This window comes from Stegodyphus dumicola, chromosome X2 (assembly GCF_044657685.1).
Source record: "Stegodyphus dumicola isolate Sdum_Otavi_A_Nest chromosome X2, ASM4465768v1".
NCBI lineage: Eukaryota > Metazoa > Arthropoda > Arachnida > Araneae > Eresidae > Stegodyphus > Stegodyphus dumicola.
In genome coordinates this window covers 145,139,111-145,166,964 of record NC_140781.1, presented here as the reverse complement: position 1 = coordinate 145,166,964, position 27,854 = coordinate 145,139,111, and the positions used below count along the sequence as shown (strand labels likewise).

The 27,854-nt window shown below is 34.0% G+C and overlaps 1 protein-coding gene across 4 annotated transcripts in view; it reads left to right on the top strand.

The window, feature by feature from the left end:
* Positions 1 to 27,854, top strand: part of Eip74EF (Ecdysone-induced protein E74) — a 560,026-nt gene that overhangs the window by 205,911 nt on the left and 326,261 nt on the right. For all 4 annotated transcript variants that reach the window (XM_085809754.1, XM_035350255.2, XM_085809753.1 and 1 more), the window contains one exon: positions 23,289 to 23,379. The gene's annotated coding sequence lies outside the window, so the exon portion shown is untranslated. The remainder of the gene's footprint in view (positions 1 to 23,288; positions 23,380 to 27,854) is intronic.

Sequence of the window (27,854 nt, the reverse complement as noted above, 5' to 3'; positions counted from 1 at the left end):
AGCTGTTAAATGACGTTCAGCCTGATTCGTTGGGATTCGTATACCTTAAGATTAGGAACACCAACGCATCTCGTGAGCAAAAGGCTCAAGATACGTTTTAGACTACCAAATAAATGCTTATTTAAATGCTGACTTAAAGGTGCTATGTTAGTTTTTAACTTTTATATTTATAATTAACCAAAACCTCAATATAAATTGCAGTACTTCAACTTTTCCAGCAATAGGTAACTCCACTGAATCTTTTGTATAAAAGTAGATGCCATAAATTCTTCAAAGAATTATACGTATGCTATTACTTCAGCTAGAAGTTTCAAAGATTAATGATCTCATGAAAGCATTAAGAAACTTATATACACACTCAGATATCTAGGAAACGCAATATCTCAATATTTTTGTCCCAGGAGGCAAACTTTTAATGAATTCATTTTTAATACAAATATATACAAATACAAAGGAAAAGGCTTGTTTCAATGTTCAGTTCAAAAATTACAAATAGCAATTTATAGACTTTCTCAGGTCTATTTATGAACGTTAGAAGATTCACTGGAAAAAAGTATTCTGCATTTCAATGTAGCTTTACAAAAATGAAATTGCAGAAAATAGGATAAAAGTTTTGAAAATCTGTTTTGAGAAGACTAACTAACGAAAGGAAATGTGTTTTTTTAATCGAGTTACATCGGAGTTAAAAACGAATTTTCAAGAAAAATTAGACTGCTTTTACTTAAACCATAAATGAAAAAAAAAAAAAATTGTACAAGCTTTATTCAGAACAACATCTACAATGAGCACATTTTCAAATTCCAATGGCGGGGCACATGAACAAAGAAGAAAAAAATGAATACAAGTACTAAAAACAACATCAAAAATTTCAAGAGGTCCTAAGGTGATCGCCGCAAGAGTTTTCTCAGCCCCCCCCCCAGTATCCATAAGCATGAATATTTCCATAGACAACTCCGCAGACACGCAGGTGATGTTGGTCCATAGGCTCGTTTTTGTCACACAAGGGGCAGCCAGCATCAGTGAGAAAGCCAATATGACGGAGAAACGCATCCAGGCAATCATGTCCTATAAGTAGTCAAAAAGTAGCCACTGCCTCCCGTCTTGGTTTATCAGGTATATCTAAAAGAAAATTTGTTCCATAGTTGGCTACAGTTTTGCACAAGAGTTTATTGTGGTATATTGACTGCATAAATTGTCATATAAATAGTTTAGAGGTGAGGAGAGGTTTCTCGTTTTGTACCGTGTAACAGCATGGCACCCGTTTGCGCAAGAAAATCTGCTTGATTGCTACCATGTAAATTACAGTGGCCAGAGATGCACTGCAAAACAAGCATTCGCATCGTCCATTGAACGTTTCGTATTTCACCCATACTATGAACGAAATCTCAGTTAATAAATGTTAAATTTATTTTTTATCGATTTTAGTCTTTTATTATTATTATTATTTTGAAAAATTATTTGATAAAATTTTCATTTTGAAATTTATTGCTCAATTTCAAGCTTAGTTTTATGGCAAAAACATTTTTCCAAACATATACGTGTGTTTCATTGTTCATGACAGTAATTTCATCGTTTAGACACTCCAATGGCTTTTGGAGAGCTCATTCACCGACCGCGATCCACATGTGCAGCATCGAGATAATTTTCTGGCTCAGCTGCTGTCTGTTGTTGTTCTGTCATATCCGTTATAAAGTACGCACATTCATTTATTTGTCAATCGTAGCTGACTTCATGGTGAAATTCGTTCAAACCAAGTTTTTTCTCGAGCTTATCATCTTGTTTCTGATATTCAGAGTGGTTGACATCTCCTGAGAAATAACTTCTCCTTCATACATTCTTCTCCCCCCTCCTCGCTTGTTTGTTGTTTTTGTTACTTGTGTCGTTCTAGCTACTTTTCCCCCTCTCTTCACCAAATCCTAAGGATACCCAGAGAATACAGAAAATATTGTAAGCTCTGAACAGGTTGCCTGATTGAAGGTTTGATTTAGAGCCAAATGAAAGTACTGAACATCCAAATGCATAAATAAATAAAATAAAAAGTAATTACCGTATTTGACGGCATATAAGACGCACCTTTTTTCCTAAATTTGGTCTCAAAAAAGTTACCTGCGTCTTATACGTGAAGGACACAGGTTAACTTTCAATACTGAATACTATTTTTAGCCCAGATAAAGGTCTAGACACACATAACTTTTTCTACATCTAAATGTGTGTGGCCTTCTAAATAAGGGTGCGTCTTATATGCCGTCAAATACGGTACATCCTAAAATATATTTTATTCTATGTCACATGAAAAGCTCTAGGCCTAAGTCATCAATCTCATATCCACTGCAACGAGTGAAATATATGGCATAAGTCTTATCTGACATACAATGAGAACGACAACGAGTGAAATGTATGGCATAAATCTTATCTTTTTTGACGTTTCTGAAAATTTAGTCTTTGCAGCCTTTAATCAAGTAGTAGTAGTTATTGGATTGTCACATCATAAAAAAGATTCAGGTTTCTTAATTTTAATTCAATGAGGATAGTGTAAGAAAGAACATCCTGGCAACTAAAGCATTATTGATTAGAGTTACTAGATAATTACAGGTACAAGAGCGCAGGATACAAAAATTTCACGATTGATCGTACAGACAGGGTCGGCATCAGAGCTGGTGCGGTCTGTGGGGAAGAAGATTATAAGGCAGGAGGGATTAAGGGGCGGCAAAATATTTTTAATTTAGAGAAGCACCGAGCGAAAAAATTTAGAGATTTAAAAATTTTTAGGATTAAGGAGAGTCACTGGGCAGCAGACTTTAGGAGCAGCAATTTGTTTTTTGAATTTAGAGAGGCACCAGACAGCAGAATTTAGATCTCACAGAGCCTGAACCTGGCGGCAAAATGCCTAACGCCGGCCCTGCATGCAGTTAAAGTGACTCCGCAGTAACTGTATTACTCCGCTCCAGTTCTGCTGGAGAGCACTTCAGGGAATGGTCCGCTCCTCTCCTCTTTCCCCACCACCAAACCATGCGGCTTGCTAGTATTTTAAGTGTCCCATGCCACATAGACACTTTACACATACAAACAACCCTTCCTTCTGAGGGATTCGAACCAGGACCCATCCCGAAGGGGGATCAGCGTTGCTAAGCGATTAGGGCGGTGCTGCGATTAAAGAAACGACAATCATGGCGAAATGTCCTTTGTAGTCCAGGGGTATCAAACCTTTCGGAACTTCAAACCCTCTTGCCCAATACCAGTGGCCACGTCTCCCAGCAAATCCGTGTATACAGAATTAATGGTTAATTACAGTAACAGTGTAATATATATTGCTGTTGCGGCTGATAAAATTACATTTATTTTTCAATCCAAAGATGTTTATAAGGAAAAATATGAAAGTGATATTTTAATGTGATCCGTTACATCTAACTTTTGAATGCCATTGACTTTATCGCTAAACTGATGTATCTGGTAATGCCTGAAAAGAATATATTCAAGATTTTCATCTGAAAGTTTTGTTCTTGTTTCACTTTTCGTGCGATCCATACTTTCCTCTCAAATGTACCTAAACTATTAAATGATTTAAAAAGGGGTTTTATGAAACGGCTTTGTTTGTGGAGTGCTGGATATTTGTCTTAAGTCAGGTACATACAGGTTGGATAACCCTTTATTTAGAAACAAAATTCATTTCGATTGTTTCTTGACGTTTGTGTTTTAACTCTCTATAGTCTGTTCATAACTTCGCAGGTAACCTGGTCTTGCCCGAGAACAGACTAACATGGGTACTGAAATGCAACTGGTATTTCTTGACATTTTGAAATTTCTTCCCTATGTGTTTATTTATTTTGTACATTTGTCTCTTAAAAAGAGACATTTAAATCATATTCATTTCTTTTCATCGCTCAAGAGATACTTTAATTCTATATCCTTTAACATCTATTCTAATTCTCCAGGAAAAATGGCATTCAATGCTGCTCATCTTTTGCTTTTTACATAAATTTTTCCAAAGTGAATTTAATCATTGCTATTAATTTGAGACTGCAGCAAATTTACGTTTAATTCTGAGTGATATTAATCTTTGAAATACCACTTATTAATTGATTTTGTCCCGGAGAACGCATATTCAGTTCACTTACGTACGTAATTAAATTCACTAGAAGTAATCCAACCAGTTCTCAGCTTCTGTTCCATGCGATTCAGTCATCTTTTGGTTTATTTTCAGTGACATGATGCGGGCTGTTTTATGGACTTTGAGATTTAGTCATGTCTGGTGTAGTTTATTTGTATGGTTCTAAATCACGTCTAGACATTCCACAGAAACTGCATTTTGCATTTTCATTATAGTACTGTTATTATAATAAAAGCAAGTACTTTGGCAACTGATGTAATTTTTAATTATCTGTGAGGTTTGTAGAGATGCAATTACAAAAATGGATTTTGGAAGTGAAAACATTTCCATATGTAACTGACAAAAAATAAACGTTTTTACAAGACCATTATAACAAATGGCACCTTGTTTTTATGTAAAGAATATTAAAGACAACAGCACAACGCAATAAACTATTCATTTGTCTATGTGACCATATGTTGTAAGGATCTTAAGTTTTACTAACGTTTATTTTATTTTAAATCTTTACTATCACTTCTTATTTTCTACTTCCGGCCAGAATTATAAGCGTGAAGGTTTTTATGCAAAGTTTGTCTGGCGAACGCCAAGTATTTAAGTGTGGCCTTTTTGCCAAGCGAGAGAGAGGAAGCAGTAAGTCAACGCAGGCCGCTTACCTTAGAAGTTACGCAGTTGCTGTTCGCCTTCCAGGCCAGAGGTTTTAATCCTCTTGATAAATTAAACGTATTGTAGTGTTCACAGTCTCTGTGCTACATACGCTTCCTGTTATTATAAGGCCAATCTTCCACGTGTATTATTCTAAAGTTAAATTAGAGTTTAGTTTTATTTTTATACTTTTTTACGTTAGACCCCGAGTGGAGGGTCAGTGTATTCCGAAGTACGGAAGTTATTGTATATAGAGAAAAATAAAGGGTTTTGTATACCCTTCGTCTGTATCCTGTCTACTTACCACAATTAGTGAACATAGCTTTAGTAAGCTCTCTGTTCCGAGTCAGGTCCTTGTATGTTCCCGAAGAAGGTTAGAAGGAACATTGAACCTGATAATGTATATATTTTATTTCGGTTTCTTCAAAACGTAGGGATGGAATCTTAAATTTTAAAAGGTGTATATAATTAAATAAATATGAGTTATTCCTGAATACTTAAGGATAACATGGAAATTTTATTGGAAAACCAGATTTTAGTTGAGGGATAACTTTCAGATTAAACCTACCCCCTGATGACGTGTGAATCTGAAATTAGTTAATCAGCTACATCATTTAATTATTTTAATTTTTAATATGTTTAAAAATTATTTCTCTTAATGCAAAAACTGTATTCTTAGCCGAAGGCTTTTGAAAAGTTCCCATTTTTTTAAAAATTCGTATATATACACCATATAGACAAATGAATAGTTTCTTGAAGCAGCGGAACTTATGGAGAAGGGATTTGCGGAATTTAGCTTTTAAAAAGCCAGTCTTGGTACTAGAAATGACTAACAATCCATTGTCACTAACAAGTTTTCTCCAGCAAGATTTCCTGGTACCTATTAGGGTTACAACTGATATTGTTATTTTTTTTTTTATTTGAAACCATACAGACTCCCCGTGTACCACTGATGTATAACACGGGGCTTACAGAAGTAAGTTAACTAAAACGTTAAAAGTTACATGCATAAATAAAACGAACAAAAGTTGAGAACAGCAGTCTGGGCTTCACGAAAACAGTTCACTGGCCACGTCACTCCGAACATTTTCATTTCGTTCTGCAAACATAATCTAGGGCCATCAAATGCAGGGCATGAGAAAATCAAATATTCCACATCCTGAGGCACTCTTTTTTAACATTCACATAAATTGTTTGATCTTATATTGAATCGAAGCAGGTAAATTGCAAATTTACCGTGACCAGATAAAAACTGAGAAACGTTAAATTAATAGAGAGGAAAGACTCGTAATGCAGTCTATGGTAAATAGAAGGAAAGAACTTTTTGGTGACCTCAACATTACAATATGAAATATAGTCACTTAGCTAAAAGCTTCTTATAATGAAAGGACTTCTAATAGCTCTTTGGAATGCTAATGTTGATATCAATGGGTAGATTTAACGCATCGAAAACGAAAATAATTCTGCCGACATTATTTGTAGAACATTTAAATTTCTCTTTCGTTTTTATTAGTTTTCTTAGATTGGGTTTGAATATGCTAGAGCACTCGAGGGTTATCTGGCTAAGGAGGAAGGTGCCTTTTGTGGTGGGTGTTTTGAGACAAATTGGCTTGTATTCAGAATTATTTTTTAGAGAATTATTTTTCTGAGGAATTTATCATGCTGCCATCTGAATTTTTTTAATTTATGAAAGGAAAAAGTGAGAAATTGATGGGCTAAAAGCATGCCAAGCTTAATTATCTTCCCTTCCTCCAGCGTTTACTTAAAATTTTTAGTTTTAAATAGGGAATACTTTCAGTAGTAATTCGTCCTTAAATGCTCAGCATTAATTTTTCTGAGTTAATAATTCATACAATAGATTCAAAATGCATCATAAAGTAGTAAACCATGCTTTACTACATTTTCTTATTTCTATCCAACAGTACCAAGTGAAAAGTATTATCTTTTAACCCTTTGCGGCACAGTGTGTCCGGTCTGGACATACCTAAACATTTCCTTCTGTACGCACAGAAAAATTGAATGAAAAAGGATTTATAGGTTATTATAGGTTACTCTGAACCTTCGTTATTTATAGTAGATGGCAGCTCAACACAAACTAGTCCATATATTTTAGCCATGTTTAGTTTTTTAAGACCCTTATTTTTCAAAGAAATCTTCCAGATTTTTTTAGGGTATAAAAGGAATTGTTTGAAAAGAAATTTCCATGTTATTTTTTGCCTATATGCTAATCTCCTTATTCTATATTAGTTTTAAATTTTTACCTTGAAATCTTGCCTAAAATCAAACGGCGAACCCTAGGTGTGCCCAGACGGGGCATTGACAACAATGCTCGTTTCAGCACTCTTTTCGAAGCTCTATTCAATCAGTGTGCCCACTTTGGGCACACCCACAGAATTGAAACGGTAAGTGCTATCTTCACAAAATTTTACTTGTGTACTCCTCTAGGCCTAATTAGATTGCCTACTTTTTTTTTTTTTAAATCAAAACTCCGACTTTAAAAGGTAGCGTGCCGGAAAGGGTTAATCCTGCTTCTGCGGAAATGTGTGCAGGTTAAAGAAAAGCAAAAAGCAGATTGATCTAAAAATGTTTAATGTTCATAAAACTAAAAAAATTAAATATGCAATATAAATATGTATTAATCAAAGAAATAATTTAGAGGAACGATTTATTTATTATCGATGACATTATTTGGATCTTAAAGCTGATGTGATTTATCAACTACTTTTCTTAGCTCTTTATTTATGCGTGTATAAATAAGTGAATATGTGCGTATATCTCTAGCACCTTTTAATTCTTTTCCATTTTCGTAAATGCAATATAAATTACAAACAAGATAAATAATGTTTACGGAAATAATGCTGATTAATATCACATATGAGCGATATATAGCACACGAGGAAGTAAAGACATTAATTGGTTCTCTTCTCTTAAAAGCAATTAATAAACTTCAGAAGCGATAATGACATACATATCTAAATGATTTCATCCAAGAACTATTTCTTTGTTCTAAATATAAAAGTTTGAAGAAAGGAAGATTTTAAGGTATTGTATTTACATGTATGGATTCTATAAATCAGTTTCAAATTTACCAAGAATATCTTCCGATAAATTGCTGATTGTTACCAATTGTTATTACACGAAAATAATATATTACTGATATATACTCAAAATTTATTCTTTTATCTAATTTAAGGAAGCTGAATGGTTTTAATGCATCATGGGAAATATATCAATTTATTTAAAGCTTACTCGTTATAAATGCTTTGTAGATTTTATCGATTAAATAAATTACAAACGTTTATTAGGTAATTAAAAGTAGCAAGAAACGTCTTTTGAATGAAATCGAAACAAAATTTAGTTTTGGAATTTGAGCAACATTTTAAAGGTTCAGATGAGAACATTTCTGTACCTGCATGTTTTTTTTTTTTAAGGATTCTCAAGATTTTCGGAACTTTCTGAATTATTTTATATAAGCTTGCATGTTTTTTATATGTAAAACAATACCAGACAAATTTTAATCAAAATCATTATGATTACCGAAATGGAAGAAGTCTTGTTTTATCAGATCATATTTAAATGATATTTTGGGTCTGAATATTTTCCTGCAACTCTAGTTAAAATTCGAGTGTTTTTCCAATTTTTTCTAATAATTTGAAAAATGTTAAGTACACTTTATAAGGAATATCATGTTTCTCCATCAAGTGCACTCGTTGTGTAAATGGTTAACACATGTAGCTGGCAGCTGGAAGATCTGTGGCTCGAATCACACCGAGGGCGCGGTTGACTTTTCTTGTTTCCTCCTCCAAAAAACTAATAATCTGTGCAGTAACGTCCAATATAAAATACGATGAATGATGAATCGTCATCGTCTAGATTTAGTCGAATGGCTCGAATGTAAAAATTGGTTTAGGAATGATGCTGAAAAGATCTGTTTCATTTGGTTCGGTCTTTAAATTATTCGGTCAGAATTTATCTGCTCGACGTTCTCCTAAAAGCGTGAATCTGGAGTTGTTATGTTCCTTTGCACATCTATAGATATGCTTTTTAAATTAGCCTCAAAAGTCAACTGTATATCTGCGAAAACACTGAGACACATAAAATTTTCTTACTACGAATGCCATCGTTCATAAATTGTTTTCAATATGGGCTTTAAAAGACCTAACTCGGATCTAGTTTTATTCATATCATCAAAATTTATCTTTTGACTATAGATTTTTTTCATCTGTATTTCATGTTTTTCATATCCTGGTTTTTCGTAAAATAATTTTATGTATTTAATCTTATTGCTTGCTCTTTTATACCTATATGTAATGTTGTCTTAAATTTCCACTCGTGAGTATGCACTGAATGGTGCATGTGTTTTTATCTCTATTATCTTAAATTTTGAAAATACACAACCTTTCTGTTTGGCGCAACATAATGGGTTTTATGCCAAAAACTCCAACAAACCAACCTAAATTGTTTCCCATGCCTGATGTGTTGTGGCACCTGTCTTGGATTCAACTAAACTTATCTAGCTCACTTACAATCAACTTAATGTGTTACGTAGATTCTATGGGTGAATTCTCACCAACAGAATTTCTGAACTTTGAAACAGACTCAGATTTTATTCTACCTCACCACTTGTGTGGGTTAAATTAAAAGTATACAACACAAATTATGTTGCCTTAACCTGGCTCAAACACAAACTTCCTTTAAACTGCTATAATTTCCTAATATCTCCTGTATACCAGCTATCCACGGCAACTTCACACAGTATCTGCCATTGATGAACTCAATCGATTTATTAAACTCCTTTAGAATTTCCATTTCTTCCACGCCAAAAATATATGTTTCGTGATCTCTAATGCCCAAACTCTCCAGTTCCCGAAAGGGCCTGAGTTCAACGGAGAACGAATCGCTTTCGTTGAAAACGAGATTCACTGACATGGACTTGCTTATCATATTTTCCTGGGAGTGACCATCCAAAAGCAGTTTCTACAGCTATTAACCCCTCAAATATCTTTGTCAAATTTCAGTAATAATCTTATCCTATCAACAATGAAATTTGACAATTGCTAGACAACTCCTTGAAATTAAATGTTAAAGGAAATCTTCTGCATTCCATTCCTGCACAAATACCTCGACTGGAATATTTATTACAGCTTTCGATGTTTCGTCAATTTCTAATAAACTCTTCACTTCCTTTCAAAATATTTCGCAACTTCAAGTCCACGCTTCGGCAAACCTGCAATTTGGGAGTCTTTGCGCCAAAACTATAAATATTCAAATTTTCCGAACCAACAACTTTTATTCCCAACTTTTCAGAAATATTTTTCTTAAAAAATGGGCGCTCAGAGTCACTGTCAAATAAACAAAAACAAAAAAAAAAAAATAAATAAATAAATAAATAAATAAATAAATAAATAAATTATAACGTTGCGCGCCTCTAACTAGCACGCAACCAAGAGGTGACTGTGAAAGCTTGTATAAACCACAGAGTCTTATAAAGGGTTTAAGTCCCTTTTTATTCAACGTACTAATTTACAATTGCGTTCTCTTGACGCTTACAAACGGTGCCAACTCGGCAGTCAAAATAAAAATAAAAACCTGAAAAGAAATTAAAGACAATATTCTAACTACGAGGCTCTCTCAAATAACTAACTCACCGCGTTTTACAATACGGCTGCTAATTCAGCAGACTTGAAGCTCACTGGAACAATTGCAACTACTTCCCGCCAAGCACATAGGCCGCAACGCGGGGTTTTTCAAATCTCTATAACTACCTCCGCGCTCGCTAAGTAAGAATAACTCTCTCTCACCGAACTTGTTTCCTTCTATTTAAATCATACTACTTCCGCTGATAATTTGAATGCTTGCGCGTTCTACTCAAATTTACATATTCTGGCATTGGCAGTTCCAGGGGAAAGTAAGGATTGACAGGAAAGATAGTTTAAACTTAAAATAAATGTTAGTTAAAATAAATATAAACCCTACATTTGCCGCTGCCAGAATTTTGAAAACTTGGAAGCAGGTCCTACAAACGACCTGTTGTAAGTTTCTATAATTCTGAACTAACTCTCGAGAACCTCGTTTACACAAAAAAATATCTTATGTAACAATTTGTATACTAAAATTCTGTTGCTCGTTATAAAGCTCTCTTCTTACGGCAACTTTTCCTGGACTTCATCAATCAATCTTGGTCTTTCCTTCCAGCATCTGGAAGGAATAAGTATCAGTATCTTTCTACATACATTATAATTTACACTTTCTTGACACAATAAATTTTTGTTTTTAACGTTTCGTTTTTCTTAGTTATTGCTTACTTCGCATTCATTCAATTTTTCAAGCATTAATTTAACTTTACCCTGGCTCTCCACCGTGTGTGGTGTCAAACGGGAATATTCGTGTTTTAGTCTTACAACACTTCCCCTAACCACCATGATTTGTTAGAATTCAACAACCAAATAGACACACCTTACTCGACATTCTACAACTCAATGAGCTACTTTAATATTCTTAAAAATTCAAATGTAGGTGGAGAACCCTACAAAACACATTCATTCTAACTTCCCCCTCATTCATCTTTTAAACATGCAGGCTTTCGCTCTAAAGCATGACTTAACAGTTTAATACTTAAATTTTGACTTCATTGCTTTTAAGCATTCACTTTTAGCATCTACAATTTTATGCTTCTAGACTAAATTCTACTTTTACATAACATGCAAGTATTTACATACATTTACAAAAGTTTAATACATATGCTTTTTACAATTTACCATAAAATGAATAAGAGAAAATAAATTTTTACTTTACTCATCCTTCGCCAAGCTGGCGGCACTGAAACTAAAATTCTTATTAGTACATACAAGAATACGAAGTTATTTTTATCTCCGGCCAAATTTTGGCTTTAACATAACAGAATTAGTCTTTCGACCAACAGAAAATGCTTGTTTTTAGCTTTTACACTTAAAGAAAATAATACTTTTGCCTTAGCTAAATAAAGTAAAACAAAACTAAGTCTCAACCGAGACATATTGACTTTCGTCAAAACATAGAACTTCGTACTTATGCATAACATTTCGGAACAAAAGAGAAAAATATTTATAGAAGGTTTTAACTTATCTTTGAGTTTTCGATGCTTGAAACTCCGTCATCCGTTTTTGACAAAATTGATCCCAAGTTAGAGGTGTCATGGATGTCAATCTTCTCCTTGTTGATCTCCAATTGTCGTCCCCGTTGATCTTTCTTTTGCGTCCTCTACATGCTGGCCTCTTGACGGAGTAATCGTCTGGTTGTTGGCTTTTGCGTTTCTGCCTGGGACGGCTGGTCTTGACGTCCTCCGGTCTGGAGTCCTTGAATTTCTTCTGTTCCTCGTACTTCTGTGCTTCCTGTTGGCGTTTCAGTTTCCGGAACGGCGGCCTTGCTGGCACCTGACTCTGTGGCCGTGTGCGCGTTCTTCTTGATGTGTAATTCCTCCTGCCATCCTTTGTAGGTGGTGTTTTTCTTTTTACCACGGTTTCTTTACCCGGTTCATCTGTACTTTTGTTTTTCTTAAACGCCGGAGTTTGATAATCATTTTTTCTTTTTGATACCGACGTCCGGGTTGTAGAAGTGCTAGGTCTCTCTTCAGTTCTCCGTTTCTTGGGTGGTGGAATAGTTGTTGCAGTCTCTGGCCCTTCTATTTCGTTTAGACTTGAGTCCTGCAAGAAACTTTTAAGGATTTCAAAATCATTGGGATTATAGTATTTTTTCACCTGGTCGGGACTTGCTTTACAGATTTCCCCTCTCTCGTTTTTAAGATATAAAACTACTCCTTTGATTTCCTGAATTACATAGGGGCCTTCAAACTTTGGAGCTAGCTTTGCCATAAAATTGTCTGGGGCACTTCATAAAGAAAATTTCCGTTTCAATACTTTATCACCAACTTTAAAATCTGCTTCACGGCGTTTTTTATCGTAATAAATTTTCTGCCTATTTCTTGCCGTATCCGAGGTTTTAAACGCCTGATCAATTAGTTTTTGCACGTCCTTTTGTTTGAATTCCTGCTCTCTTTGTTGCACAAAGAATAATTTATCTAAAGGCGTAATTAACTTTCTGCCTAAAAATAATTCTGCTGGAGTTTTTCCCGTAGTATCATGATGTGCCGTTCTTAAAGCATAAGCTAATTCATTTATGTAGCCATCCCAGCGCTTGTGATGTGTGCTAACGTAACTGCGAATTATTTTTACAATGTTTTTATTAACTCTTTCTGCTATGTTAGCCTGTGGTCTATACGGAACCATTTTGATATGGCGTATATCAAGTCCATTGCATATGTTTTCAAATATTTGACTAATGAATTGTTTTCCGTTATCGCTAATGACTTTTATCGGTGCACCGTATTTTAAAATGTATCTGTGTAAGAATGCATCTGCGACTGTTTTGGCTGACGCGCGTTTAAGTGGAACAATTTCTATCCATTTTGAAAAATGATCTACTATTACTAAAAGAAAACGATTTTTATTTAACTCGCTCTGGGGGAAGGGACCAAGGAGATCTATGCCTAAAATTTCATTCGGAAATGTAGCGCGAATGCTATTTAAGTACCCGGCCGGGCTGTAATTAATATCATTTATTAACTGACATTGATTGCAGGACCTGACATACGCCGTTACTATTTTGTATAATTGCGGGAAATATACCGCCTCGCGTACCCTTTTTAAAGTCTTTCTGACCCCTAGGTGGCCCGCTGTTTTTTTTTCGTGCAACTCCCTCAAAATGCTTAATCGAAGCGAGGCTGGGATGACTGGCTTATACTCAAGATTTTCGTTCGTTGTTTTCGTATAGAATAATAAATTATCTATTATTTCATAGTTTTTTGCTCTATTTCTTATCGCATCGATATCTGTATGCTCAAAGCCTTCGGGGTCTTTCAAATAAGCATAGATATTTCCAAATTCAGGATCAGCTTTCAGTTCAGTAATAACCGTATCTCTAGAATCTAAAATTTTTGAAGTCAACACAGCGCATTTAAGTTCATTTCCTTCATCGTCCAGTTTTATACGAGAAAGTGCGTCAGCTACATTGTTTTCCTTACCCGGTTTATATTTTATTGTGATATTATATTCTTGGAGTTTTAAAGCCCATCTTATTAACCTGGGCGTTAGGTTTTTTCCCGAGTAAAGTCTACCAACAGCCGCATGATCCGAAAAGACAGTTACTGGCGATTTGCCGAAATAAACTCGAAATTTGTGTACAGCCATTAATACGGCTAATGTTTCTCTTTCTGTAGCTGTATAATTCCTTTGTGTTTGATTCAATGTTTTACTAAAAAATGCCAGCGGATGGTTATTTTGCATAAGAACCGCACCCACCGCATAGTCTGATGCATCTGCCGCAATTTCCAGGTTTTCGTCCCCCTCAGGGAATTTTAAAACAGGGGCATTAATAAGCGCTTCTTTTAATCTTTCAAAAGCCGTGTTAGCTTCCGCTGTCCACGTAAATTTACTCTTTTTTCTTTTGATTACTAAGAGTGGTTCAACAATATTAGCGAAATCTTTTATGAAAGATCGATAGTAAGAACATAGTCCAAGGAAAGACGAAAGTTTCTTGGCGGTGGGAAATTCTTAATAGCTTTTATTTTTGAATCTTGCGTTTCTATACCCTTTTGCGAAATTTTATAACCGAGATATTTAAGTTCTTTAGTTGCGAACTTGCATTTTGAGGCGTTAATTGTAAGACCGGCCTCTTTTAATAATTTAAAAACTTGTTCGAGATCACTAATGTGTTGTTCCAACGTACTACTCGTTATAATTATATCATCTAGATTGTTGATTTTCCTAGGACAGGCTTTAGAACAATGTCCATAGCTCTCTGGAATGTTGACGGGGCCCCACACAACCCAAAAGGCATGCGTAAAAATGCATAAGTGCCCGATTTTGTTATAAACGCGGTTTTATGTATATCTTCGGGTCTCATAGCTATTTGATAGTAGCCAGACGTTAAGTCCAAAGTAGACATATATCTCGTCGATTTGATCTGTCTAATGATCTCGTCTATAACCGGCAAAGGGTAAACTGGGAAGTTAGTTATGCTATTTAGTTTTCTATAATCGATACCAAACCTCCAAGCCCTTTTATCCGAAGGAGGAAACTCGTTCTTTTTCCTACATAGTACGACTGGACTCGCGTATTCACTATTTATGGGCGTTATTATTTTATTCTTTAACATCTCCTGAATATGTTCTTCGATGATTACGTCTTTTTGTTTGTCATAGCGGTAAGGTTTAGTCCTACAAGGTTTTTCGGCATTTAATTGAATCTTGTGAGTTACAATCTGACAGTTTCCCGGCTTTTCTGAAAACAAATGAGAAAAATTACTCACCACTTGCTGTATTGCTTTACTTTCCTGGTCATTCAAATGACTAAGGTCCAATTCAGGTGTCTCCACCGGTTCCACCACCCTCTGGTCCATCTCCAGCACCACGGAACTATCTTGAAAATTTAATTTGGCCCTCGCGGCCCTTAAAAAGTCCATACCTAAAATAAGAGAGTGTTGGAGGTGTTTCACCACAAAAATTAATACTTTGAGATTTTCCTCTTTTACCTGTACGTTTAATGCTACTTTCCCGATGCAGTGACATGTTTTTCCTTGCGCCGCTATAATTTCCGTATTTCTGGTTTTAAAGAGTCGTATCCTATAAAAATTCTTTTTGAAGAACTTTTCACTCATGAAATTGCCTTCTGCCCCTGTATCGATGAGGGCTTCTACTGGTACATCGCCAACCAGGACTTGTATAATTGGTAGCTGTGAGTTTTTTACGATGACTGTATTTAGATGTCTATTTGAGGGTTTTTCTAAAACTTCCGGGGTCTGGACCCTCCCTTTCACAGGCCCCTCTAGTCGTTTAAAGCTTTCCTTTCAATCTGTGTCCTCTGGGTACGCGGATGCTTATTTTCAAATTTTCTTTTTGGGCCTTGCCCTTCAAGTTTCGATGCGTTAGCTTGATAGTTCTTTCCCCCATATGAGCGATTTCCATTTCTTGTTTCCTCCTTCCTTCTGGTACTTTGAGAATATGTTTCCCCTCTCGCTCTTTCCGCGATTCTGCGATTTTGAAACTTCACCGCCAATTCGAAAAGTTCCTGCAATGTGGTTGGGTTTCTAATTTCAAAGTAGTCTTGGACAGCGGGTAACAATCTTGGTAATATTATTTCAATAATCTCCGCATCGGGTTTTTTCCCATACAACATATCCGTTAGCTTGATTTTTCGTAAAATAAAGTCCGTCAATTGTGCTGTATCCCGTTGATAGAAACTATATAGCTCGGCTTCCAGCCGTGCGCGATCTTTCACTATGGGGAAGGCCTTTACTAACGATTTTTTGAAATTTTCAAAAGTATACGTCGGGCTTCCAAATTCACCTAGAAGAAATTTGCCTATATTTTTCCACCATAGCGCGGCCTGTCCTCTTAGTGCTGATGTGGCGATAGCAACTTTTTGTCTTTCGGGCACAGGATAGAGCTGAAAGTGGTTTTCTATACCTTCTAAAAATACGGACACCGAATTTTTTCCGTCGAAATAGACGTTTGGCTTGATTGATGCTCTCAAAGTCTGGACCAGGTATCCAAATCCTTCTAACTGCGTTGTCATTTCTTGGTGTTGTCCAGCGGCTTCCATCCAGTTCTCGGCCATTTCAGTTCGATAAGTGTTCGGGCGCCAATATAACGTTGCGCGCCTCTAACTAGCACGCAACCAAGAGGTGACTGTGAAAGCTTGTATAAACCACAGAGTCTTATAAAGGGTTTAAGTCCCTTTTTATTCAACGTACTAATTTACAATTGCGTTCTCTTGACGCTTACAAACGGTGCCAACTCGGCAGTCAAAATAAAAATAAAAACCTGAAAAGAAATTAAAGACAATATTCTAACTACGAGGCTCTCTCAAATAACTAACTCACCGCGTTTTACAATACGGCTGCTAATTCAGCAGACTTGAAGCTCACTGGAACAATTGCAACTACTTCCCGCTAAGCACATAGGCCGCAACGCGGGGTTTTTCAAATCTCTATAACTACCTCCGCGCTCGCTAAGTAAGAATAACTCTCTCTCACCGAACTTGTTTCCTTCTATTTAAATCATACTACTTCCGCTGATAATTTGAATGCTTGCGCGTTCTACTCAAATTTACATATTCTGGCATTGGCAGTTCCAGGGGAAAGTAAGGATTGACAGGAAAGATAGTTTAAACTTAAAATAAATGTTAGTTAAAATAAATATAAACCCTACAAAATAAAAAAAATAAATAAATAAATAAAATCCGACGACTCTTTAACAAAACTTTCTGCCCTTACACACTGCAACAAAATTGCCTTCTTCATCAAATAAGTTGATGAAGAAGTATCTGTTTCATTAGATTTTACCTCCCTGTCACGTTTAACCCTTTATTTTCTTTTTTTTTTTTTTTTTTTTTTTTTTTTTTAAGAATTTCTTAATTTAAAGTATATTGCGCGGGCGTGTTTACTGTTACATAAGGATCAGTTTACCCTTTTGCAGGCCTTTATTTAGCAATTTAAATTACAACATAATAAACATATTTTTTATCATAAAAGCTTATCTCTCTTTTTTTGAGTGTTCAAATTTTCACACAGGTGACTCAAATGCTCCTGACCGCAAAATGTACAAGTGTTTGAAGTAGAAATGGTCAGCAATTCATTATATATCATATCCATATAGCCATTATATTCATATCATATTCATATAGCAATTGGTCACTGAACCGATTTTAATCAGTTAGCAAAATAGAGATATTTCAACTTCATTCTGATTATTTTAACCATTCATATATTTTATTTATTTAAATTCTTCTTCTTGAACTCTACAGCCTGTTATATTCCAAAGCTGCCTCTCCAAGTTTTTTTTCTATCTGACCCTATCCGATGTCACATCTTCCCATCGGTTTACCCCTAACAGTTTCAAATTCTTTTCCATACTATCCAGTCGTCTAGTGGGTGGTCTTCGTCATTGCAGCTTGAAATCATTGCATCGAAATATTTAAATTGTTTATGAATCTCAAAAGTATAATCGTTGTTCTTTAAAGGGGGTAGATCCATGATTTTATTTGTTACCATCATAAATTGTGTCTTATCCTCATTGATGGTTGGACCCATCTTCCCTGCTGCATATTCAAGTGTGACAAATGCCTCGAGAACAGCTCCTTTAGATCGTCCAATGATATCAGGGTCATCGGCAAAAGCTAGCAGTTGAATTGTCTTTTGTAGAATAGTTCCACTTGTGTTTAGTTGAGAGTTTCGCACGGCCTTTTCCAGGGCCAAGTTAAACAAGAGACAAGAAAGTGAGACCTCCTGTCGCAGACCGTTTTCAGTATAAAAAGGTTCTGAGAAAAAAGACAAAATTTTTAATTCTGCATTTCATACTCTTAAGTGTCATCCTTTTCATCCTGATCAGTTTTCTTGGGATGTTAAATTCCAGCATAGCTTCAAATAATCTTTCTCTAGTTAAACTGCCATGCGTAGGTATAAAATCAGTAAATAGGTGATAGGTCTCAATGCTACATTCCTTTGTTTGTTCCAAAATTTGTCTTTGGTAGAGTGGTTGTCTTGGTTCTTGTTGATGAATTGTTGTTTTTCCTATCTGGAAACCACATTGGTAGTTTCCAATAATTTTAGAAGTATGTTTCTGCAATCTTTTATAAAGGATGGTAGAAAAGGTATTACAACTTACTTAAATTATTTGCCTTTAAAATACCTTATTTGTTTGCGGTTTTTAATCAAAGTTACAATTTTAGAGACTATTTTAGAGGTTTTTCGGTGCGGAAAATATGAAATATCAACTACACCCTGACAGGACTCGAAACGTGGATCTTCCAATTCACTAACTGGTTATACTAGTAACTACTGACATCATAAGAGCGGAAGAGGGAATGCGAATGTATCTTGTATTCTCCTTTATCTACAGAACGACTGGGAAGGGGCGCGAGAAACAGGCGACAAAATCAAGTTATCGTAGGTCTTTTGAGTTCGGGCACCACTATAAATGGTATTAGGCTTTTCGGTGCAGGAAACATGAAAAATTAAGAATGCTTTTCGGGGCGGTTCGATCCACAGATCTTCCAATCTACTAACCGCTTACATCACAAGAAGACACACAGGGGAATGTGGTTATTCCTTGCACTGTTAAGTAAAGTATTTTTTAAAGAGCTACTGTATTTCTTGCTCAATCAAGGTAATTATGGATTTAATTAAAGCGAAATTAATTATTCTTTTGCCGTACTTGAGCTCGATTTCACATCTATCTGATCATTTCATTTTGAACTGAAAATATTAATAGTTCTTCAGTAGTAGTAACAGCTTTCTAAATAAATCTGTGTTTAAATACTCTACTCCATATGCGATTTTGGAATGAAAATATCGGGGGGGGGGAAGGGTAGCCATTTCGAAATCTTTTTGTATAATATATCCTACGCGGTGCAGTTTTAAAGACAGCAAAAAAATTAAAAATGATCATTAAACGTAGCATTCTAAAAAAAATGAGATAACGCAATATTTCACATTCTTGCTTAGTTTCCAAGAAAACGGTTATTTCATGATATTTATTGAAAAAAAAAAATTATTCTTTAATAACAGAATTCATAGAACTTAATTTCTCAAGAAATCGATGAAATAGTTACTTATTTAATTCAAAGGAAAGACTGCATTCTTTTTTTTTAACTATCGATCAATTCGAGACTAAACATGCTTTGGTGATCGTGAAGTTTATTTAGTCGTCTCGAATTTAATTTAAAGTTCGTAAAAAATTTGATTTTTTAGATGTTTTCTTCAAAACGATGCGATAAGAATGTGTAGTAGACTTCAAATTTACTTGACCACTTAATTCCTTACTTGGATATATCCCAGATGACAGCATACATTCATGAGCCCAGTGCTAATTTGTATTGTTTTTATGAAAAAAAAATAGAATTATAAGAAATTATGAAATGATTTGGAGACCTCTACAGTCTAGTGCCCTAGTATTGACCTTTGGGGATAGGCAGTAGTAAGGGCTTCTGGTATCTAACGACTTCATTATTGTGCATCGTCATTAAGGTTGCAGCGCCTTTATGCAAGTCGGCCATCGTTTGTCAAGACAGAAACCTTTTCAAGAATGTTCCTGCGTAAAGGTGCTCTACATTTATATGAGGAGCAGTTTTGAACTTGAAAATAACATCATTCGTGATGGAAATTCTATCCCGAGACATTGCCATCCAGATAGGATTCTCTTTTGCTTTGGAAACCAGTGTAACAAACTGAAACCTTACTTCAAAAACGGCGCCCCAGTACAAAAGTGGTGGCAACTTTATCGAAGTTTACATCACCTTCATATCAGGGAACCCGTGTGAAGGCTTCTTTCTGTCTTGGTGAGCTATAGCTGATTTGCATAAAAGTGCCGGGACTTTAATACGGGGCACCGTTATGGAACGGTCTAGTGCGGCATAGTCATATCAAGCGAGCCTTAACGTAAGAAGAGAGCTGAAGCTCGAACTAGTTGTTCCATCTGTGCAAAAAATTTGCAGTAGCATTTTTTTATACTCCACTCAAAGATGCTTGCCGCCTAGATCGTATAGTGCTTAGGGAGCCGACTACGATACCGAAGGACCCGCGTTCGAATCCTGCAGAAAGCAGGGTTGTAACTGCCTGTCCCTTCATAGGAGGTAACGGTGGCCGCCTATTAGGTGCCTCCGCAATGAAATGTTCACCACTTCCGGCTTTAGGAGTGGCCAATGTCGAAAAAAGACAAAACAGTCTGTGTTTGGGGAAAAAAAGAACTCAAAGATTCATATTCCAGATATTTGTTTAGACAAAAGCTGAAAATATTCAGTTTCTTATTCCTCTCTATACGTGTCCAGCTTCGGTTAAATTCTGGAATAAATTCTGTTTTCTTAAAAATATACATTTGATGACTTTACACTAATTCTTCCACACGTGCGATTCTTCAGACTGATGAAATGTTTCGCTCTCTGAAAATTAAAATTTTTATGTTAACCTAATTATTAGTTTACCATAATGAAGTAAACCATTTTCTGACCATGCTTCATATAGTATTCTTTTGCTTTTAAAACTTAAAACTCTATAATACACATATGTATATATAGTAACATCGTAGAAACATTGATAGCGTACATGTTGATCCATAATGAAGAGCAAACTTGGTAGGCAAGGCAGATTAAATATTCGTTTTTATTTCAATTGTCACTTGTGGCCACAATATATTTGGCACTAATCGTGCCTATTTCAAAACGTTTACATTTTTCATGTTGTTGTTGCGATAGAAAGAAAACTGCGCGACAGCGTCTGAACAGCGAAAGAAGTATAAGCAAAGTGAGATAGAAAGAAAACTGCGCGACAGCGTCTGAACAACAAAAGAAGTAGAACCAAAGTGAGATGTAGAATATATAGAAAGAAAACTGCGCGACAACGTCTGAATAGCGAAAGAAGTAGAAGCAAAGTGAGATGTAGAATATATAGAAGGTATTAAGGATTCATCATGGAAACTTAATGAAAGAAAATGTTTCGGTTTAAGTTCATAATTGGCTGCGTCATCATCGTTATGTAGTTAAGTCATAAAATATGGATTGTTCGAGAAATGACGCAGTCCAGAAAAAGTTATTACTGTTTTTAGAATAGAGAAGAGAATACCAAATTAAAATGAGGAATTAAGTGGCTATTGCTAAATTAAGTTATAATTTTGATTTACATATTTTTTACCTTATCAATTATAGACAAAAAATAAGAAATTTAGAACCAGATTCACAAATACATGAAAGAAATGAAATCAAAACTCCCTATAAATATGTAAACAATATCAACCAACTGTCACCAAATCAGAAGAATTTGTGAAAACTACAGATATGTGAAATATAAAAATTACAAAAGATATAAAGGAATAAGAATGCAATCAAAGTCTGACTCAACATTATTGCGCGGAAATAGAAATAATATTAGGGTAATTTTATTTTAAAATAAAAATTTTTGATACTGCTATACATTGAGTATGCTAAATTATCATTGACATATATAAAATGCAATAATTTTCTGTCTGTACTATTTATTTGAGGAAGAGGATTAGATCAAAATTTTTTCTCGTATATTAGATTAAACCTTTGTTTAAAAGATGCACTTAAGAAAATTATATTTGTATTCCATAAAAATAAAAAGAGGCAACTGAAAATTTCTCCAGAATCTTAATATAATGATTGTAATTTTTAGGATTGTTCAAAGTCAGCGAAAAAGTAATAAATTCAATAATAGCGGAAGTATGAGAGCGAATATATTATTTTACCTTGACAAAAAGGAAAGAAATTAGTGCCTTCCTTTTTAGCGTCTCCTTTTTATTCACTTGAATGTTTATTCGGCGTTTGTATTCTATTTATAAGAAATAACTCATTATTTGCATTTTTACCAAATAAAGCTTTTCGGCGTTTGCAAACTTTTAGACGATAACAATAATTTTATTCTGGACGTTTGTAGGTCAGCGGTAGTTCACGCCTTCAAGATTTACAAATTCTAATTCATAATAATTAAAACATTAACTAGACCCAAATTTCAATCTTTTCTAGTCTGCATTGGTTTGGAAAGTCACTCTTAAGGTACTACATAAATTGTGAAGTTTATATTATGTTATAAATAAGGGATATAGATTTTGTGTGGCATTTATAAGTAGAAATATCAATTTTAGCAAATATATGTGGTTAAACATCTTCTAAATCTAAATACCCTTTTTACTTATTTTAAATATTTAAATTACATGCTTACCATTAAATAAAATTTCGAATTTAAATTTAACATAATCATTTTTTGTTGCATGTTTATGAAATTCGAAGGAACGCCTGAACATATTTCGCAGCTATATTTTACATTCTTTGGGAAACTGTTGCCTGAGACAGCTAATAGTTGTATAATCAAACTAAAATTATAAGTTTTTAAGTTAGAACAAACTAAAAGTTATTATAAAATCCAGGATTGTGAACAACAACAGTAGCAGATCTATAAATAGTAGCAATAAATGCAGAAAATAACACTATGTAGTTTCCAGTGAGTATTTACGGTAAGACACAGAATTTTATTGAAACCTCGATTTTAACCTAACTGGTTGAGTTTTAGTTTTACCTAACGTAAAATAATTTCTAAAAGACCTAACCACGGAAGGTTTAAATTTTCTGTGAAAAATTAACAGCGGCTTGCATTCATAGTTCAAAGCACTGTTGGCAGCTATGCGAGATGTCTGCAGTAGGTTTTAAAGTCTGTGTTAACTTCCGTTTATTCAAACTAATCTTACCTCCGCCGTTTTATAATATCTATTATATTTTGTTCAATCATTCGGATATTTCTGGAGGGATCAAATGAAGTAAATATAGACAGGACTTAGGTACAAGGTAAAAACTGTTAACAGAGGAATAAAAGCCTTACATGTTTATATATATTCCTAGTTTTTTGTGCTCAATAAATGTTTTTAATTTGTTTCAAAAAGCATCCATTGTATTTTTTGCGACTAGCATTTATGTCAAAATCATTTGTTTTATTTCAGAGTCTGAGATTCAACCTTGAGCAGTTTCACACATTTTTGTTGTCCGAGATTTCCTTCCAGTTTCCCCACAGTCCACCTTATCATCATACGAGTAAGCCTGACGTTTATGATTAAATTTTATAATGGTATATGCAGTTACGTGTATTCTGGATTATACTGATTTTACGCTTGTTCCACCTAACTTTACGTACATTTGATTCACTTGACAAAACCTGGCTCAAAAAGAGTTTTATGGTATTATTGCTTAACGTAATTAGTATAATTTTAGTTCTAGAACTATATATTAATTTAACATATTTACAGAAATGGTTTAATGGATCGAAAAATTGACGAAAGAAAGATTAGCTGAATTTATTCTGTTGGTATATCGAGTTTAAGCAGGTAACTCTGGATCCATCTTATTGAGTAATTTAAAATGCATTAATGATATCTTATGATTAATATCATTAATGATGTCTTATGATATTGAATTAAAAATGGTAAATATGAACCAATATCAGAACCACTTGGAGTAATACAAATTATTTGATACTCTATGTGTTCAATTTAGATTATGTGGAATATTGGTTTCTGGAAAGAAGATACTTAAGTCAAAGGTCAGAAGAAATTTATTCTCTACTGACTATTCTAGAAGTTGAGTATTCGCCACAACTTTATTAATAAACATACAAAAACTAATACCAATATTTTACTACATGTTCTCTCAGTTAAATTTACAGATTAATACAGTGAAACCGTGGTTCACGAACTTAATTCGCTCATGAAGGTAGTTCGTCATCTGAAATAATCGTAACGCGGAACAATTTTCCTCATAGGAATTAATGTAAAATGAATTAATCCTTTCCCGGATGCCAAGTGGTTGACTAGAAAAGTATTTTTTGTATTAGTTCATAATGCAAAAACATTCAACAATAGAATTCATTAAATCTAACACATATGCAATATAACACATGCACAATTTTGAACACAACACTAAACATATAAAAAGCAGAAAAATTTGAATTAAATTTTACTATATCTCAAGGAAAGTTAAGACTTAAATACTAGAAAACGGTGAAGAAACCAAAGCTACAAAATACCAAAGCAAGCCAAAGGTGCAAAATAATATTAACCAAAGGTATATTAATATAAAATAAACGAAAGGTGCAAAACAATATTGGTTCATATTTACCATTTTAAATTCAATATAATCATAAAAATTATCAGGTAGAGGCTGTTTTCTAAGGCCTCTTTCTTTTCTCTTACTCTTTAACACTGCATCTCTATTTGGGAATTTCTGAGTCTTTGTCCCTTCAAAAATTTATTCACTGCAATTTAGCATATTATCTACAACTGCAGTTTGTTGTTTTTGAAGCTGGTGTACTATGGGAAAGCTTCAAATGAATACGGATGCTTTCTTAGCAAGTTTAAAAATAAAAAGGTTTTTTAAAAATGCTTTAAAATATGTTATTTTGCACGTTTCAAAAAATTTCTTCTTGAGGTTAATAATTCTTAAAATAAACTTGGTACTATGTGAGCCAGTTTCGTTTTGAAAAGTTCTCCTGGAAGACACACGTTTTTTTAGGCAAGTAGCCCTCTTTTTCTTTGCCATACTCAGTTAAACAAAGGAAAAAAAATAATTTAGAGTGTAATTTAGAATCTGATATGCCCTTTACAGCATATAATACCTGTTTGTTTTTATACAGTTTTATAGTAGTTATGAAATTAAAAGAATTTGGAGCAACAGTTTTAGTAAATCATCAAAATCTAAGATGAGGCGGTTTAAGACATTTTATTTATTTCAAAGCAAACACGGAAGAATTGTGTGAACATGCAAATACTAATTTAAGCCTATTTTACCAGTCGCTGAAATAGCGTATCTAAGGAAGTTCGTGAGAGAAAAAGTAAAAAAAGAAGGAAAAGCGAATCGAAAACTGCTTTCTTCTTGTGAGTGTTTGGCTTTGATGGCACCGATACAGTAAACTACATTGACAAAACAACTCGCCTCAAATAGGAAAAATGCAAATGATTCTTACTACTAGAGCATTTTTCGGTCTGAAATCTTAACTTTCATTTACGTATTTCAACATGTTTCATTGTTGAATAGATAACATTTATCTAGAAAGAGAGGCTGAAGTTAACTTATTATCCTTTTCTAGGCACCAAGGCCATCGCTTAAGCTCAGTTGGAAATTATTTTAAATAAAGAAACATTAAATTAATTATTCATAAAGCGCAAAAGTGGAAATATTTGGGAAAAGCAGTTTTTCTGTATCATCAGTTGCCGTTCATATATTAAAAAGATATGAAAATGCGGTATCAAAATCCGTATTATTTTTAATGCTTTAGTTGTAAATTTTCACGAGTCGGAATCTTAAAAATTTCTCTAAACTTTTGAATCTCAAATCACTCGAAGAATATTTTGTATAAAAATAAGGAGAGGAAAAAAAAAGAAAGAAACTTTTACTTAGTTCTTAATTGAAGCAAAATTTGAAATTTGCGTTTAAGGAAAAACGAATTTAATAATTTAGTTTTTAAAAGTACATCTATATTTATTAAGAAGTTACAAAGGAAATTCAGCATATGAAGATTTTAATTAAACACATATAAAGAATTTAATTACGCAATTGCCTATCTTGATGATTGGGCAATAGCTGTAACTGCCATTACAGCTATCGCCCAATCATCAAGATATTTACAGATTATATTGCATTGTATATCGTTATATAATGCACATTTCTGAAAGATTTAAATTTTTTTTAATTATAAAAATTTAATTCACTCATAATCATGTAATTGTTTAGAATAGTTAAGAATATTTTAACTATTCAATTGTTGGTATTTTAAACATTAAGTTATCTTTTTAGATAATGTTTAAAAGTTAAGTTATCATTAAGTCATCTTTTTAGATAACTTAATGTTTAAAATAAAATGAAAAATAAAACAAAATAATAAAAATTAAAAAATTTCATTTCATTTTAAAATAAAATGAAAAAAAGTAAAATTTTTGTCTTCTGCAGCTTTTCTCTAAAAATATATTTTTATTGTTTCTATTCTGGAACTTTGAAAAGTTGGCTTTTTCAAGTATCGTGAAATTATCTGCAGTAATATTCATTTGCAACTCTCGTATAATTTCAATTCTCAGTGTATATTCAGGTACTTTTTCATTTAAATTAAAAGGAAATTAGTTCTAAGTCATAAAATTAGGCAAAGCAACAACCTTGTATTTGGCGTAGATTTTTGTCAAGACTCTATCAATTTCGAGAGCAAACAGGTAAGGTCCCTCGTCATCAGTAGCAAAAGAATCTGCAGCGAAGGAAAACCCACGGTTTTATTTATACGCAAAAGGAGTAAAACGAACGAGGAGGTAGTGCCATCTGTTGACAGAAATAGTAATGAAAATTGTAAACTTACGTATAGAAAAGTGTTAGCAAGGGTGGGATTTGAATTAAAGTCACTAACTAAACAAGCTAAATGATTGTGAATGTGAAAATCTTCAAGAAAATCCCCATTCACCAATGAAAGAAGGTTTCTGAATAATTTTTGCTCACCCAAGTCAAATTGTGATTAAAATTCCAACTATGATTAGCTGTCGAAGACGTGTTCATTTTGCCTTTTCGCACATAAGATTCCTGTTTCTAGATGCGAAACGTTAACGCTGTTTTAGTTTGGCCGATATATTTCAAACCATATTGACAAGATATGCTTCCCAAAAATGAAAGTCAGAAATGGAATCTTTAAGAATCGAATAGTTCTAAGTATTGTGTAAGGTTGGAAATTAAATTTTTAATGTCTTTTCTCATCATATACATATTAATACACAAGATGTAACAAATTTCGCAATTGAATTAATGATCAATTTCCTTGAATTGTACTTCAGATTAACCTCTGCGTTAGGTTTGCTCTCTTAGTCAATATAGTTTACTGTTATCAGAAGTGTACTAGCATTAAAAAGGTCAATACAGTTAGAAAAGATGGCTTCTAAGTTCGCAAATACGTCGTAGTGTTATATATGATTAAATAGAAAATGAGCCTTTCGAAGGTTAACGAGAGGCTGTACTTATTAAGCCCTACCATTAAGCAATAGATAAGATTTTACTGATTGTTGTTAAAAGACGAATACTTCTGGTTTAAATGAATAAAAGACTTTGAAATGGTTGAATATTATTAAATACAGTTAACACTTAATACCGAACTAAAATATTTTATCCGTTCCACCTGTATTGTTACTAGACTGTATATTGAATGGATACCTTTTACCCATTACATATCTGTCTAAGTACTATATCAAAGGATTCATTAGTTGAGACTTTGTTATATACTGGCATTCAGCCCGATGTTATCCTCCTTGCTCTTTCCAGTTTTATCAGTGATCCCAAATAGGGTCTGGCTTTTGTGATTTTCGCAGTGAGATAATCTCCAGATGAGATGTAGAAGAGAAGAAAAATATGAAGAACTTTGCTTCTTAATTGAAGAGCAGATAGCTAGTGTAAGCTTCTCCACAGGAACATCGTTGACAAATCAGAAGTGATGTGGAAGGGGAGCTTGCCAATTACTACAGAAAGGTGTGAAATGTGTAACATACAGA